This window comes from Eretmochelys imbricata, chromosome 1, assembly GCF_965152235.1.
Source record: "Eretmochelys imbricata isolate rEreImb1 chromosome 1, rEreImb1.hap1, whole genome shotgun sequence".
In the NCBI taxonomy this organism is placed as follows: domain Eukaryota; kingdom Metazoa; phylum Chordata; order Testudines; family Cheloniidae; genus Eretmochelys; species Eretmochelys imbricata.
The window spans coordinates 101,776,507-101,792,622 of NC_135572.1; the positions used below are offsets into that span (position 1 = coordinate 101,776,507).

General features: G+C 38.0%; 1 protein-coding gene and 1 long non-coding RNA gene across 7 annotated transcripts in view; one reads left to right on the top strand and one right to left on the bottom strand.

The window, feature by feature from the left end:
• Nucleotides 1–16,116, top strand: part of PCCA (propionyl-CoA carboxylase subunit alpha) — a 387,356-nt gene that overhangs the window by 353,229 nt on the left and 18,011 nt on the right. The gene's annotated exons all lie outside the window — the stretch shown is intronic.
• The window catches only part of LOC144262817 (uncharacterized), a 69,156-nt gene that overhangs the window by 39,572 nt on the left and 13,468 nt on the right, over nucleotides 1–16,116 (bottom strand). The window contains exons 2-4 of the long non-coding RNA XR_013345642.1: nucleotides 15,131–15,199; nucleotides 11,611–11,716; nucleotides 9,581–9,700 (exon numbers count right to left, since the gene is read on the bottom strand). This is a non-coding gene — a long non-coding RNA (uncharacterized LOC144262817). The remainder of the gene's footprint in view (nucleotides 1–9,580; nucleotides 9,701–11,610; nucleotides 11,717–15,130; nucleotides 15,200–16,116) is intronic.

Sequence of the window (16,116 nt, forward strand, 5' to 3'; positions counted from 1 at the left end):
CTACACTGCCGCTTCACAGTGCTGAAACTTGTACGTGGCCAGGGGGATGTTTTTTCACACCCCTGAGTGAAAAAGTTTCAGTGCTGTAAAGTGGCAGTGTAGACAGTGCACCAGCTCTGGGACTAGAAATAGCTTAGACTAGAAATAAGGTGCACATTTTTAAGGAAGTATAACAATTGGAACAATTTACCTAGGAATGTGGAGGATTCTCTGTCACATGAAGTCTTTACATCAAGATTGGATGTCATTCTACAAGATATGCCGCAGCTCAACCAGAAGTTGTGGGCTTCATGCAGAAATTACTTGGTGAAATGCCTGTGTTGTTCAGGAAGTCAGACTAGACAATCATAAAATCTATGAGTTGGGTCACTTTTTAAAAACTTGAGCTCCAAACTCCAGTCTCAGAGTAACAGCCGTGTTAGTCTATATCCGCAAAAAGAAAAGGAGTACTTGTGGCACCTTAGAGACTAACCAATTTATTTGAGCATAAGCTTTCGTGAGCTACAGCTCACTTCATCGGATGCTTCACTTCAAACTCCAGTCTGTTTCATTATCCTCTTTAAATGTATCATTCTGCCCTACTGCATATGAACTGCAACTTCCATTATCCTCTGCTGAAGGGTCTTTTTTTAGTTTGCAGAACAACGTTATCTTCTCAGCCAGTAACAGAATTCTAGCAGTAATAGATGCAATAATTTTGGATAAATTTAAGTAAAAAATGATTAATTTCTGTAATTTCTGTCCATCACATTCACTTTAAAATTTCATTTTAACCAGTATTGTAGGACTCACCAGTTTAACATTATCCTTACTTAATTTTTATTTTTGAATGATGTGTAGTTTATTTTTCTTACAAATTTGAAGTCTACAAATAGACTGGTAAGTCTTGAAAGCAGCAGATGAATCTGGAAGTGTATTCCTAAATCTACACTGAGTTTGGAATAAGTTTTTAAATTTCTTTGTGTTAAGAATATCATGACGGGAAATAATTAGTAATTGTTCTCATATCATGCAGAAGTGGATTTTTCCCCTCCCCCCCACACACTGGCCAAAGTGTGCAGACTTTTGTTTACTTTTGAACTTCATAGGAAACTATTAATATTAGAATATTTGTAAGATTGATTAATTTAACTTCTTATACAGTTTGCAGGCTATTATTGCCAGTTGTCATTAACATGTACATTGAAATTCTGTGAATAAAAAGTAAAATGGTCTCTGCAACATCAGTGGTACAGTGCTAAAATGCTTCCCTGGGGTCAGCGGTTCTCACACTGAGGTCTGTGGAGCACCAGTGGTCTACAGAACTCTTTCCTGGTGGTTCAGAAACATGTCCATATGAAAAACAAACTGTAAGTTTGGGAAGGGAGGTGAGTCAATGAGAAGAACTTTGTGTTAAGAAGTACCTCACGGAATGAAAGTTGAAGAACCACTCTTCTAAGTAGCAGAACCCTAGTGGCCAAGTTCTCTGCCGGTCTAAATTGACTTCAGTGGAGTATCTCCCGTTTACACAAACAAAGCATTTAGCCTTATGATCTTCTTAAATAATATTTTTAGGGACCAAACTGCTGAGCAGCTGGGAAGAGGGTATTAGTGAAAACTATTATAGTTCAGAAGACCAATCAATTAATTGGATTGTTTTTGCAAATCCAAGGGTGTGAAGTAGATAGGCATAATTTTTATATAAAATATAAGGTGATAAAATATGCCATCACAAATACATCCTAAAATACATTTCATCATATAATAAAACTAATTAGGAATGGCTTTTTGTGGCACAAAAAGAATCATTATTGAAGTGAGGACTGGTTGGACCAAGATGCTATTTGTTAATTCAGAGTATAAAACCATTTCTCTTTGTGTTTTAAAGTTTCATTAGCTATTGCGGAAAAAAACTCCTTTTTTGCAATTCAGGTTGGCTGTAACAGCTTCATAGGATCATATGCAATTTGCTCTTACCTGAAAAAAAAAATCAACGAGTTCACAGAAGCCAGTAGTGTACTCAGACACTCCGTGTTCTTAATTCTTTATTCACAAAACCTTTGTCTAATTTAAAAAATTAATACTGACTCATTCAAACAAAAGCTGCAAAATAGTGCCCTAAAGACAGAAGTTAATTCTGTTGTAAAATAATGACCAAAGCTCACATTCTTAACTTTTTTTAAGCCCTTGAGAAAACTCCATAATTTATATGTGCAATACAGATGGAGCTGCAGTTTGGAGACTGGCTCAGCAGGGTAGTAAGAATTGAAAAGTCTCTTGTGCAAATGTATTTTTGCATCTTTTTCTAATCTCCCAAAAATGTAAATAGTTACAATAGAAAGTAGGTTCAATTGCACTTCAGCAATATATTACAGAAAGTGCATTCAAGCACAATTCAAGGTTACATCAGGAAGTATGGGGGAGGCCTAAGAGGGAAGTACACTCTAAAAGCTCAAGTGATACACTGAGAGGCAGGTTTCAGAGGGTAGCTGTTTTAGTCTGTATCAGCAAAAACAACGAGGAATCCTGGTGGCACCTGAGAGACTAATTAATTTATTTGGGCATAAGCTTTCGTGGGCTAAAACCCACTTCATCAGATACATGGAGTGAAAAATACAGTAAGCAGTATAAATATTACAGCACATGAAAAGATGGGAGTTGCCTTACCAAGTGAGGAGTTAGAGCTAACAAGGCCAATTCAATTAAGGTAGAAGTGGCCTATTCTCAACAGTCGACAAGAAGGAATGACTATCAAGAGAGGGAAAAGTACTTTTGTGCTGAGAGACAGGGAGATTGTCAAAGACTCATAGGGCATTTGGATGCCCAGCAGCCAAATGCCCTTTTGCCTTTGGAAATCTCCATCGTAGTACTGTATCTCCATCATTCAGATGAGTCATAAGACCAAGGTCCTGACCACTTCTTATTAAAGTTCTCATGATGCTTTTAGCATGAGTCTGTTAACCCTGGTGATCTGTCAAAATTGCATTTGGGTGATACCTTCCACCTGTCTTCTGCCTGCAGTATAGTTTGATGTGATAATCTTCATCACGTCGTGTCTTAAATCTATTGGGTAGTATTGCTGTTGATTGTCAAATGACTGCCATGACTCACTGCAGCTGTGGCTGCATTGTAGTGATGGGCTAAGACATCCCTAGCATAGAGCTGATTGAAGAGTACTCTGCAATTACTAGTCTTTTTTTTTCCTTTGTGAAGCATTTGTGAACGAGTCCTAGTTTTGCAAAATAATGGCCATGATTCAGCAAATCACTTATGAGTGTACTTAACCTTCAGCATAGGAGAAGTGCTTAGAAAGCAATTTTCTGCTATTTCTTGTGTTTTTACCTTATATTTTATGTTTTGTGTTCTATTTTCATGTATTTCTTTCTTTCTTTCTTTCTTTCTTTCTTTCTTTCTTTCTTTCTTTCTTTCTTTCTTTCTTTCTTTCTTTCTTTCTTTCTTTCTTTCTTTCTTTCTTTCTTTCTTTCTTTCTTTCTTTCTTTCTTCCACTTTTCCTTTACATTTCATTTTTACCCTCTTATTTTACCTTTATTTTCCCATTCTCCTACTCCAGAGCTCCTAGTGTTAGACTTTAGCAGTTTTAGTTCCTAGTGCTCCAACTGCAAACAGCATTAGATGTAGTACATAGTAAGTAGAGCATCTCATTTCTAACAGGAGTAGTGCTGTTAGTAATTCCAGATGGAACAACATGTCATTCTGTCCTAAAAGCATTAGAGAATATAGACAATGGATTCAGATTACTCATTCAGGTCTCAGTCTCACATCCTGAAATCATCCCATGAAACTAAATACTTTGGTATGCGAAAACTTAGGTGTTGTAGGGATATAAAGCTGAGATTCAGTATAATTGGATATTTAGTACACAGTACTTAAGATACATTACTTAATTAAACTAAGTATCACATCATAACATTAATAGGAGTTTTTATGCAATAATATGGTTACTTACCTTGCCCCTAGTCTGTTTTGTTAGTTTTATTGCAACTGGAATAAAATTGTTAAATAAAGCAGCCTAAGACTGGACAGTGAAAAAGGAAAGTGAAGAAACTGACACAATTTCCCCGCCCTGGTATTAGTCAGCAGTTATTAATTTGATCACTCCTCATACACAATTTCCCCGCCCCAGTATTAATCAGCAGTTATTCATTTGATCACTCCTAATGCCATGATTGCTGCTGGGAAAATCCTAAATATAGGGGACCAGTCTATAAAAGACCGTTTTTTCAATCTGCATTGTGCCTCTTTATGTCTGATATAGCATCTGTCCTTTAGGTGAATGAAGGGCATGAAGCACTTAGAGCATCTTGGGTGAAACCTTGACCCTATTGAAGTCAATGGGAGTTTTGCTAGTGACTAAAATGCAGCCAGGATTTCACCCCTGGTCTCTAATATGAGAAATGCTACCAGTAATCCTAAATTCCTTGCCAGTCTGTGGAAGTGGTGTGGAGGTGATTTGGCGAGTAGCAGGTAGTGTGCATGAAGGAGGTTATTACGTAGTTTACAGTGAGCTACACCATCTTTGGTGGCTTTAATAAACAGAGGTTCAGTCAAACCTTTTCCCTGGTTTCACTTCATGAATGGTCACACTTCTCTGCTTTGACCAAGTGTTCGCTGGCTTTGTGTTTCCACCTCAACCCATAATTCAGCCCAGGTTCACTGATAGGTTCACAAAGTCATCCAAATCTTGGTTTTGTGGCAATGCCCTGTTTTCAGGTTATTACAAAATTTCACACATTTGTCTTATTATTCCTTGTTGTTTGTACTGCGGTATTGTGTAGGAGCCATGTCATGTACCCCACCGTGGTAGGCACTGTAAAAACACATCACTAAAAGACTGTATGACTTACCATATAGTATATTGGAACCCTTGATTTCAACTGTCTTCTGTAACTCTGAAGTTCCAGATACCACTGCAGTGAACTGATGCCATGTCACACAGGCAAATAGAGTAGATTTCTTATGCTAGATTATGCACAGTATATTCGTAGTTAGGCTTTAAAATGTGAGTATCTGAACTAAGGCATGCTTTCCTTTTTGAGACCATCATCAGTAAGTAACCCTATTTTACTTTTACCTATGAAATTATATTCAAATCGCGGTTCTAAACATGAAAGAAAAGCACATTAATCTCTAAATCACTGAACCCTTTGGCTGGCCCTAGACTAGAAGCCACCATGGATAAACCTTCATTCTGGGTCTCCTTTGCTTCCACCGTGGTGCTTAGCAGTGTCAAATGCGTCTCAGCCTTTACATCCTCCCTTTGTACCCGTCTCTAACTTGCTATTTCATGTCTGTGTTAAACCTTCCAAACTCTGTTAAGACATCTTAATGATGAAAACTTCACTGTGTCTTGGGTGAGGTGGCTACAGCTGACTGTATGAAACAGGCAAGCTCTTAACAATAACTTTTCGACCGTCAGCAAACTTTGTAAACTGTGAAACTACACAATTCACTCACTTTGTCCCCCTGTGTAAAATAAAGATATTAAAACTCATCTTGCTATAAGTATAGTGTATGGTCCATTTTAAATTGTTCCATGTTCTTACACACCTGACCTACTGGAGAAGGTGATTTGGAGTCTGCTCCTGCCCCCTTTAAAATCACTATCAGAGGTACTATTGACCTCGATGGGAGCAGAATCAGTCCCTTATTATTCAGTCACTTTCCAAATAGGAAAAAAGCAGGAGTATTTTTGTTGGTTTTTTGTTTTGTTTTGTTTTGTTTTTTTCCTTAAATTGCAGCAAAATGGCATGTTTATCAAGCCTACCTGTCTATTGACAGTGAGCCTCACCATGTTCTCAGGTGAGTCAATTTTGCCATTGACGTTCATGGAAGCAGGATTGGGCCCATAGTTGGTGGTGATAATTGTTGGGGTTTTTTTACACTATTTCTTTAACTTCTCTGTAAGATGATACTCCTTTAACTATAGATTTTTTTAAGCGAGGGCTCTATTGTACCCCAAATTGTATAGTGCTTTTTAAAAAGATATCTTACTTAATGGCTTATAGACTTGTAATTAAATAAAACAATTCAAGCCAAAAACTAGGAAGTAGCCTGTTCTCTTAGCAGATGTTGGCATTGTTATGTCATTGAAAACAAGGCTTTTGAAGATCTATATTATTTTTTCTTTTCTTTAAGTTATTCATCAGTTATAATGTATCACCCAGACCTCTGGGCAAACCAAAATGCACATGTTCCCTTTGTGAGCATTGTACAGGTAATTCTCAATGGCCTTGTTTTGATGGCTGTGGAAGTGCCACTTATTCCAGCAAATTACCGTTGCAACTTATGCACCTACTTGTTAGACAGCTTGCAGTCACTTGTGGGCTGAGCGTCGTTCATCGCCACCTTTATTCTTTGTGCACCTGCGCAAGTCTTCTCTGCTGATAGCAAGCTCCAAAATAGTTACCACAATTAAGCCAAACTTTCTCCCTTTGAAAGATGTTAAAGACCTGCTCTTAATGGTAACGTTACCATTAACTACAGCTACTTGCTAATTATAAGAACAAGAGGAGAGAGGCTGGCTACCTATGTGGTATTGTGTTTGTATTTTCAGTACACTGTGCTCTTGTAGTCATTATAGTTATGATATATTTCAGATCTGAGCAAACAGAAATGATGTTAAAATTAAACATGGTTAAGTACCAGGGCATTGTTTTGTTTTGCCTGCTATTGCTTGTTCTGTTTTGCATTGTACTGCTTTGCCTTTAGCCTGTGTGCTCTTAGGACCAAGGGTCTGTGATTTGCTTCAGCACTGCCTGCAGTTACGGCCCCATATAACAATGTTAATGAGAGCTGCTTAAAAAACACTGACATTTTCTTATAAAAACCAGACATGTTTTGCAAACTTGTTCCCATTCTTCAACTAGCTGTGCTGCTAAACCATCCTCTGCCGTGGGATGAGGAGAGCACCTGAGGGAGAAGGCCTTGTCAGTTCTTAAATTTTACTAATACAAAATAAGCAGGGCAAATGATCGTGCACATTTAAAATACCTGTGCACATTAAATTAAACCTCTATTTAAAAGATTATGGCATGTGATGGGGTTAGTTAGGTTTAATTGCTGTCCCTGTTTCACAGCAGTTCATACAGTCTTTTTCCTCCTCTAGAGGAAACTCTGGCCTCGATCCTGTAAAGACGTCTATGACTAATTGCATAATGTGAGTAGTCCCACTGGCCTCAGTGGACTGTTCACATGTGTGAAGTTAAGCACATGTGTGAGTGGTAACAGGATCAGGGTCTGACTGCAAATCTGAGTTATTGCTTTAAACCTTATGGGGTTTTCCCAATACTTTCTCAGACAGACCCTGTCAGAGATATGTCCACCTTCCCAGAAGGAATTTCTAGTGTGGTGAGAGCAAGAAACAATCTGTTGATAACATAACTAATCTGCTCGTCCCCATTAGAAACTGGTGTGTCAAGAATCCATCTCTGGCCACACAACAGGCCACGTGGATGTGTTCCATTCCAAGGTAGCTCTCACTGGGCTTTTAGTTAAATAACAGATGTAAAAGTAAATGTTTTAAGTATGGATTTGCCTATAAATGTAAGCAAGAGTGATGAAAGTGATGCATTAGATCACTGTAACATATTGACATTATCAATTATATGTTATTAAACAGCTTAGCTAACTGAATGATTTACCTTGTGTTTAGCTGCCTTTTTCAATTAAAGGTTGCAAATGCTGGGGAACTGGGGCACAACAGTAGAAACCATATATTTTCTCCTGTTAACACCAGCACTGCTGACATGCAAGTGATGGGAGTGTTGGCATTTTGCTGCAGGCTGTAATGGGCTAGTTTAAATGGTCTAAAAAAAGTGATTAATGATTAGAAACAGGGCTGTTACACAGCTTCACAGCACTTTTCCTCAATGCGTTTCCATTTATGTCAACTACCTGCACACTTGGGAGGTGTTATTTCAAAGTAGTCAACACAGTTTTTTTTTTCTGCTGCCGTTTGTTTCCATTTCATAGGTCCCTTTGGTTGTCTAGATATAGCTAATGTTTCTTTACAGTTCTAAGCTTCACTGATAAAAGAAGATTATCCACAGGCTTTATTAGTCTAGTAACCAAAAGCTAAACTGTTGAATCTGAGTGCCACTTTAGACATGGGGGAATTTCTTTCCTGATATCACACTATGCTTGCTATTATTTGATATACAGTGTAGCAGAAATTTTATATGATATCCTGAAATTAATGGAACAACTCACTTTTTCAACCAATAGACAGTTTACTTATAACCATGTTAACTTCTGTGTACTAGAATTTGCAGCAAACACTAATTTGCACATTATTACTGCTTTATTATAAATAAACCTGTAAAAATGCTACCGATATTATACATGTATATGTGTCTATTTGTGTGTGTGTGTGTTGCTTTGGGAAATGAGACCAATACAATTTTTCTGAAGCTACTACTAGACATAACCCGTTCCCTTTGCCCTATAATGCAAATCAGACACAGTGGAGTAATGGCAATTAAAATAGCTTGTATCTCTGTACACATGGCTTGGAACCTGATATTGGCTATATGCTGGGTTGCCATTGAAACTCAGCATTTACCCACTGTTTTCATGCTACATTCTCCAAGATATCAACTTATTTCCCTGTGCTTGCAATGGGAGGAGCGTGGTCACTGTTGACAGTGTTTCAGAGTAGCAGCCATGTTAGTCTGTATTCGCAAAAAGAAAAGGAGTACTTGTGGCACCTTAGAGACTAACCAATTTATTTGAGCATAAGCTTTCGTGAGCTACAGCTCACTTCATCGGATGCATTCAGTGGAAAAACTGAATCCCACTGAATGCATCCGATGAAGTGAGCTGTAGCTCATGAAAGCTTATGCTCAAATAAATTTGTTAGTCTCTAAGTTGCCACAAGTCCTCCTTTTCTTTCTGTTGACAGTGGTTATTTCATGGGCGACCACAATATGAAGCTAATTGTTTACCCTCCACCCCTTTATTGCTGTATAAAAACAGGATTTTGCCATACGTTTCTTGTTTAAAAAGTAGAGTCCTGTTAGTTCAAGATAGCTCATTGTGGGCTAGCAGTACACTCCTGCCAGGCAGATCTTAATATGGCTCTAAAACAGTGATGGGGCAACCTGTGGCCTGCGGGCCACACACGGCCCATCGGGGTAATCTGCTGGCAGGCCATGAGATAGTTTGTTTACGTTGACTGTCCGCAGGCACGGTCGCCTGCAGCTCCCAGTGGTCGCGGTTTGCTATTCCTGGCCAATGGGAGCTGCGGGAAGTGGTGGCCAGCATATCCCTGCAGCCCATGCCGCTTCCTGCAGCTCCCATTGTCTGGGAATGGTGAACCGTGGCCACTGGGAGCTGCGGGCAGCTGTGCCTCTGGACAGTCAACGTAAACTAACTATCTCGCAGCCCGCCAGCAGATTACCCTGCTGGGCCGTGTGCAGGCTGCAGGTTGCCCACCACTACTCTAAAAGAAACAGCAAACACCACTGGATAGGGCACGTTGCTGACTAGAAGCCTGAACATGCCGCTTATCTGCAGAGCTTTCTGGGACATGAAGTGTTGGAAGGCTCAGTAGCCAGCTTCCCTTTTGTAGTGGTCTTTTTACCTTTGAGAGATGCTGCTCATCTAATTCCTCCAGATTTGTTTTCTATTAAGGTGCTTGGCCAGAATGTCAACAAGTCATAGAGAAAGAACATCAGAGTATGGCAATGAGACAAAAATGGACCTAGTTTAAAAAAAGAAAAATTAAGAAAAGTAACACTGAGCGTTATTTTCAAACACTTTCAGCATACCTCAGTGCACAAAAAGAACACCACTTTAATGTTCTTGCAATCATAATGATTACAAGTTTTATGTGTTGTAATAATTTTGCAAGAGAATATATAATATTTTGTAACTTCAAGGTGGCTTGCACAGCACATGGGGAGGGACTCTCCAGGATTTTGTCCTTTATATAGACATACATTAACTGGACTGAATATTATAATATATAATTTTATTATTGGAGCATGTCGGAGTCTGGGATCCCAAGCTTCCATCTTCTCTCTGCCTAATAAGGTCTCTAACTAATCAGCAACAACTTGGATTTTAGTTTTTAAAACAGAGACTTTTGTGTGTTGGAAGAATTTGTATTTCTGTTCTATTGAAGGGTCAGCAAAACACCTGCTATGGATAGTTTGCAAGTGTTACTTGTTAATTCAGGCTCCCAAACCCCAAACAGAATGTTGTGACCATTCACAAGTCATGCTCTCCCAATTAGTTTCCTATTACAAGTATGTGTCCAGATTCATTACACGTATTTTTTTAGTTTTCTGTTGAGCTCAAACACTTTATTGTAGAGTCTGTTCGTAAATCATGATGTAAAAATTATTTTTTCCTACACATCAGTACTGCACCTTTCCCCCCCATAGTTTAAGAAACACTGCTCATGGGCAGGTTTCAAAGGAACCTCATCTCCATATGGTTTTACTTGATAATCCTTTATCCACCATCTTCAGCTCTCATTCCGTTGCTTTCTTGCCTGTGGCTACGTTTCTATCTCTGCATCAATTAGCACAGTGATTTATACAACAAGCAAGCAGTTTAGAGGTAATGGTACACAATTAACATCTCATTCCACCATAAAGGGTATGCTAAATACCCCAGTCACTGCTTTCTCTGCCTTGAATTGAAATAAGTGTTTGTCCTAATTCATATGCTATCTGATGTGAAGTGGGCCTGCTTTGTACTGTACTACACCATTAATCTAATTATAGATAGCTGCAAATGAAGTGCTGTCTGAGCACAGAGACTAAAGAAAATAGCGCTTTTGTCATTTAGCATGACTCTGTAAAGCAAGATCGCACTTTACATGGCACTATGGCAAAATGGAAATCTGAATAATATTGCTGCCTGTTGCATCTTTTCTAATTACAACAGCATTGTAAACACAACTGGGCGCTGATATAAATAAAGCTGTAGATATGCTGTCATGTGGGTTGTAGGAGAAAACCCTCAGAGTGCTGTTGTATTAAATGATGCATCCTGATTGACAGCTACCTTGAGACTGCGCTGATGGAGTTGTCACAGCATTATGCTAACAGGCTGCTCCAGTGATGCAGATGTACAAAGCTCTGAGGCTCACAGAGCTTTCCAACGCCTGTCTGTTCATTTCACCTTCTTCGTCTGGGTTGTAACTCCAAGAGGAGGACATCTACAAGCTTTCATTCTGTATGTTTTTGATCCTGACTGTTTAGCCGTAGCCTAAAGTGAAGGGGATGTATTTTGCATGGCTTTAGCCCTTGTTAGGTTTTTCTGGAGTGTTAAGTATGTATCACACAATGAATTGAAAGTGGGAACCAGGGCTGGATTGCAATTCTAATTAAGTTTTTGCTGCTGGACTGTGTTCTGTATGATGGTGATTTTCTCCTTCTTCCCCCTCTCCCTTTTGCCGCTTTTAAAGGATCATACTTTTTGTGGGTATTCATTTTTGACTGTCATTTTCTAGCACGTGCAGTGTTTGCTCTTGCACTACATTAGGGATATAGTTGCTTGTGTGGAGATCTTAATACTAGTTCTTACTACTCGTAGTTCTTACAGTGGAAGTAAATTAGCTCCAGAACCCAGAGCTCAAGATCACTGTAATTTGAGACTTACTTTAAATCTCCTGGTTGATTAAGAAGTCCTTGTCTCTAAAAGATGATGATGACTGCCATCTTCAAGTAGTATGGAATAAATACACAAGCTTTCCTATTTATTTGTCCTGGTGAAAATATAAACAAGGATATGGTCACTGCTTTGAAATGGTAAAGAAGAATTAACGAAAAAGACAATGTGCTGATAGCAGTTTATCATTGAACATTACTTATTATTGACTTGAACGATTACTGGAAAACTGTTACTCATGAGCTCCTGATGGCCAATTGACACCTGTTAAATGACTTGAGACAGAAAAGGAAGCTTCCTAAGAGCGTTAAAGGGAAATTACCTAGCTAATTAAAAGGTTTCAGAGTTTATTAATTCAGAAATGGACATTATTCTACTGTATGCTGTGTAGTTGTTGTACTGAAAACAATCAAGATGCACAGTGGGCAGTTTATTTGCTGGAAGCTGAGCAATTTACAATTTTTAACCTTCCTACCAGAAAAATGACAGGTTTTAAAAACATGTCTGAATATCATGTAAAGCATACTGTAAATTTGCTTCTGGTCAGCAATCCAAATAGGTATTTAAGTTACATATGTATATTGCTATGTTAGATTGCTCTATAAAATATCCAGTGGAGTTTGAGTATTTACAACTCATGGGAATGTGAGATTAAGGTATGTAGGGAAGGTCATATTTAATGAACTAATGCAAAATGTAACAGGATGCAGTTTGAGCATCATACTTGCGGCATATTATATTCTGTCATAGTTAGTAGGATAACCTGTATAGTTTACTGAGCTTTTCTTTAAGTGGAAATGTATTTTATATATGTGCTTGTGACCTCCTTTAAATCACAACGGGTTGCCTACATTTTTTTCTCTCTCTCTTTTTACCACTTATTCTACTTAAGAGATTTATACAGTAGGTTTAAAATAAATATATGTAGTTTTCATTTGATTGCCTTCTCTTTGTACCTTTATCCCTGCACATCTGTTATTATTATGCCCTTTTCTCTAGTCACAGAGATTTAGTTGTAAGAGGTGGTTTTCCATTACATACACCATAACATTCATTTACCAAGAGACCTAGGACTGTTGGTAGCATACTGTTACCCTAAGCAGACTGTTAGCTAACATCCCCTTTCCCTACCGTCGTTTTTGTTCACTGATAGTGGACTTCAACAATCCTGTGAAAAAGAAATACCTGTTTTCTACCCAATCAGGCATGCCTGGCTCCATTCAGGTACTTTTTTATTAACTTTACTTTGGCTGGCAGAATTACCCTCTGAAACCCCGCAGAGTGGAGCAGTGACCAGAGACGACTGCTGATGAGTTCAGATCTGATCAATGGCAGATTTCGCTGCTGCTAAAGTCCACCAACAGACAATCTTGCTTATTACTTCAGCAGATGTTTCTTCTGTTTTAGACCAATGGAAACCTTATGGTCTCCACTTGTAATCCAACCTCTGTAACGTTCCCCATTTTCCCCCTCACCACCCAACCAAAAAACACCTTAAAAAAACATGGAAACATCCACTTCAGATTTTAGATTTAATTCAGTAAAGCCAAAAGTGCAACAGTATTAATTGTGTGATATAGACACTTTTGGTATGTCCCTAATTGTCTTTGTTTTAGAGACATCTGTAATCATTGTATGATTACTTTGGTCTTCCTAAGGCCTTTGCAGTTCTCATCAAGCCACATGTTTGTCTCAGGTTAGGATCAAGAGCTCACTGACCCCCCTCTCTGTAATATGGTTTCTGAGAGCTAAGAGCGAGCTTTACAAAGGAATGCTTATGTGGGGATTTAGTGGGTCCAGCAGAAAGTAGAAATACATCAAAGGTAACCTTAAAGAAGGAACCTTCTCTCTGGTGCTTTGTCTTCTTTTTTATATTCCGAAAGGTCATTTGTTAGCCAACTGCACCAAAAAAGGCCTTTCCTGAGAAGTTTACTGTTGTTATTTTGTACTTTTCGATTACAATAACTCTCTTATCCCCAAAACAGACTAAAGAACAATAAACAAATACAAAAGCAAAAGGAACAGCTCATCAATAACAAAGACCTGCATTTGAAAGCTGTTAGTTTACTGACTCTCACATCTCATTCCAAGAAAAGCAGGAGTCCTGCAGAGAAAGGAATGTAAAAGATATGAAAATTATAAAGATGGTAAAAACTCAGTATTTGGTTGGTAGGGATACTATAACTTAGTATGGAAAATTGAGCTTTAAAGTGCAACGTACAGCAGGACACTCTCCCTGTCTCCCATCCCCCTGCATTGCTGCAGGTTTTGATGCGGATGGGGAATTACTTTAAGTATTTCAACCTCAGTGAAATGTTGTAAGACGGCTTGTTCCTTGGAATTAAAGCAGATTTTTTTCTTGCATTTAAAGTTTAAATTTTGAAGTTGGGCAGTACAGAAGAATTGATCTATATAATACTTAGAAAACCAAATGGAGGCTAAGCATAACTTTTGAAAACCATATCGAAGTAATCGCTAACACCATACAGTAGTGCCAGTCCAGAAAGCTAACTTATTTTTGTTTTCTTCCAAGACCTAGTTTTTTATTATTATTATTATTTTCAAACTATGATTACAAAGCAGACACTAACCATGGATACTGAAACTGTGCAATTTGGGGTAATTATATTCCCCCCCATAGATTTAATGAAGGACTTTTAAGTACAATTTATCTTTGATAAATAGTCCCTCTGCACAGAATGTTTATTAGATTGACAGCAGAATGCACTCTGCTAGCTTTTTTCCCCTGCCACTTATGACTCAGATGAATTTAAATAGGAGCAAAAAGCTTTTATTTGCACTGTAATTCACTTAAGGATCATATCCTTCAGAAACTGGCAGACACTTGTATGTCTTGATTGCAACACACACACTCAAGAGTAAAGAAACATGCATAAGATGTTATTTGACCTGTCACATTGTCGCAATTTTGCTTGCAAGTTACGTTATCAAATCTCCTCTAGGCATCTTCTCCCACCCCCCCAAGTGTGCATACACGCACATGCACAGTTTTATTTTTTTTAAAGGGACAGGGCAAGCAGCTCACTGCATTCAATTGAGTCATTTGTGCAGAAAGGTAAATAACTTACCTTATTTTGTTTTTGAAAATGTACACTCCACACTCTAATTGACAGCATGCAGCCAGCAGGATGTTTTCAGTTAAAGCCGCTTTTTATATACAAAGTGGTGCAAGCTCATATGTGCAGCATCAGTCGTACTCAAGGCATACGTATTTTGGTAAATCCGAAAATCTCCATGTGGTGGGTATAGCTTCGTTTATTACTGTGGCACATGACTAAATTTAAAGGTTTTATGTGTTTCATATAAAGTGTATCTCATATTTCTGATAAGTTCCAAATATTTTCCAACCAAATGGTTACCCTGCTCACTGCACATGTTCCATCTATCTGGACAGCATTTATGTAGGATGATAACCCTCTGTTAAAGCCAAACAATGTGTGTCTTCATAAAGCTGTTTTTTAAATATTTCCACTGCAGTTAATTAGCTTACCATTGTCTTTTCCGAGTATCCCATTTTGCTCCCTGTTGAAGCAGAAGTTAGACTCCCCTTTGCCTTCATCTGTGTCATTTTGTATAAAAATGAAAAGCAGAGAGACTCCATTTAACAAAACAATGGTTAACTATTTCCGTAGACAATATACTTTTTAAAAGGTGTTAAAATTTACCTCATCAAAATACAAATTTGAATTTTAAATGAACTTCAGCCTACAACACTTATTACTGAAACCTTTGTTTAAATGACTGATGTAGTGCAATGCTGTTCTTTCACTCTCAGTTGATGTGGGAGATAAGGAGTTTCTCACAGAGACATGCTGCCATCTACTGGATTTCTACATTCAGTTTCAGATGCACTGCAGCAGCTTTGAAGAAAAATTCTCACAAACTCAATGAAATGTCCATGAAAGCGTACACAGGTTTTTAAGAACTAAAGTAAAAAGGGAAATTGACATACAAATGTACATAGATTCAGAAAGGTTTAGTTTAAAGGGATGCTGTTAGATAGTTCAGGCCCTGGCATTTTGTTTTTTTTTTTAATTTATAAAACATCATAGAAATATATATTTTTTTAAATTAGACAAAAACAGTTAAACAGTTTAGGTTGAACAGGACACATCAGCCTTATCCTGGAGGGTTTCCATTCTTTCTTACCTCACATAGAACTACCAATAGGACATTTCCATGCCTTGTTTGCAGCCCTATGCTTCTACACAATATTATGGAAGTGAAATTGTCTGATCTGTTTTGATTGCAAAAGCTGAATGAAGTGTAAGATGAAAACACTGAATTAATAGTACAAAGTAAAGTAATGTTTTAAAATTCATTCATTGTTAATAATCTAGGGAGGCGTTAGTAATTCAGGGCTAAATTCTTATTCTGCTCAGTTACACACAGGTGTGTGTCTGAAATTATTCCATCTAATTACTCCAGACCTAAACCAGGGTAACTGAGAGTAGGATTTGGTTAGAAAAAGGATAT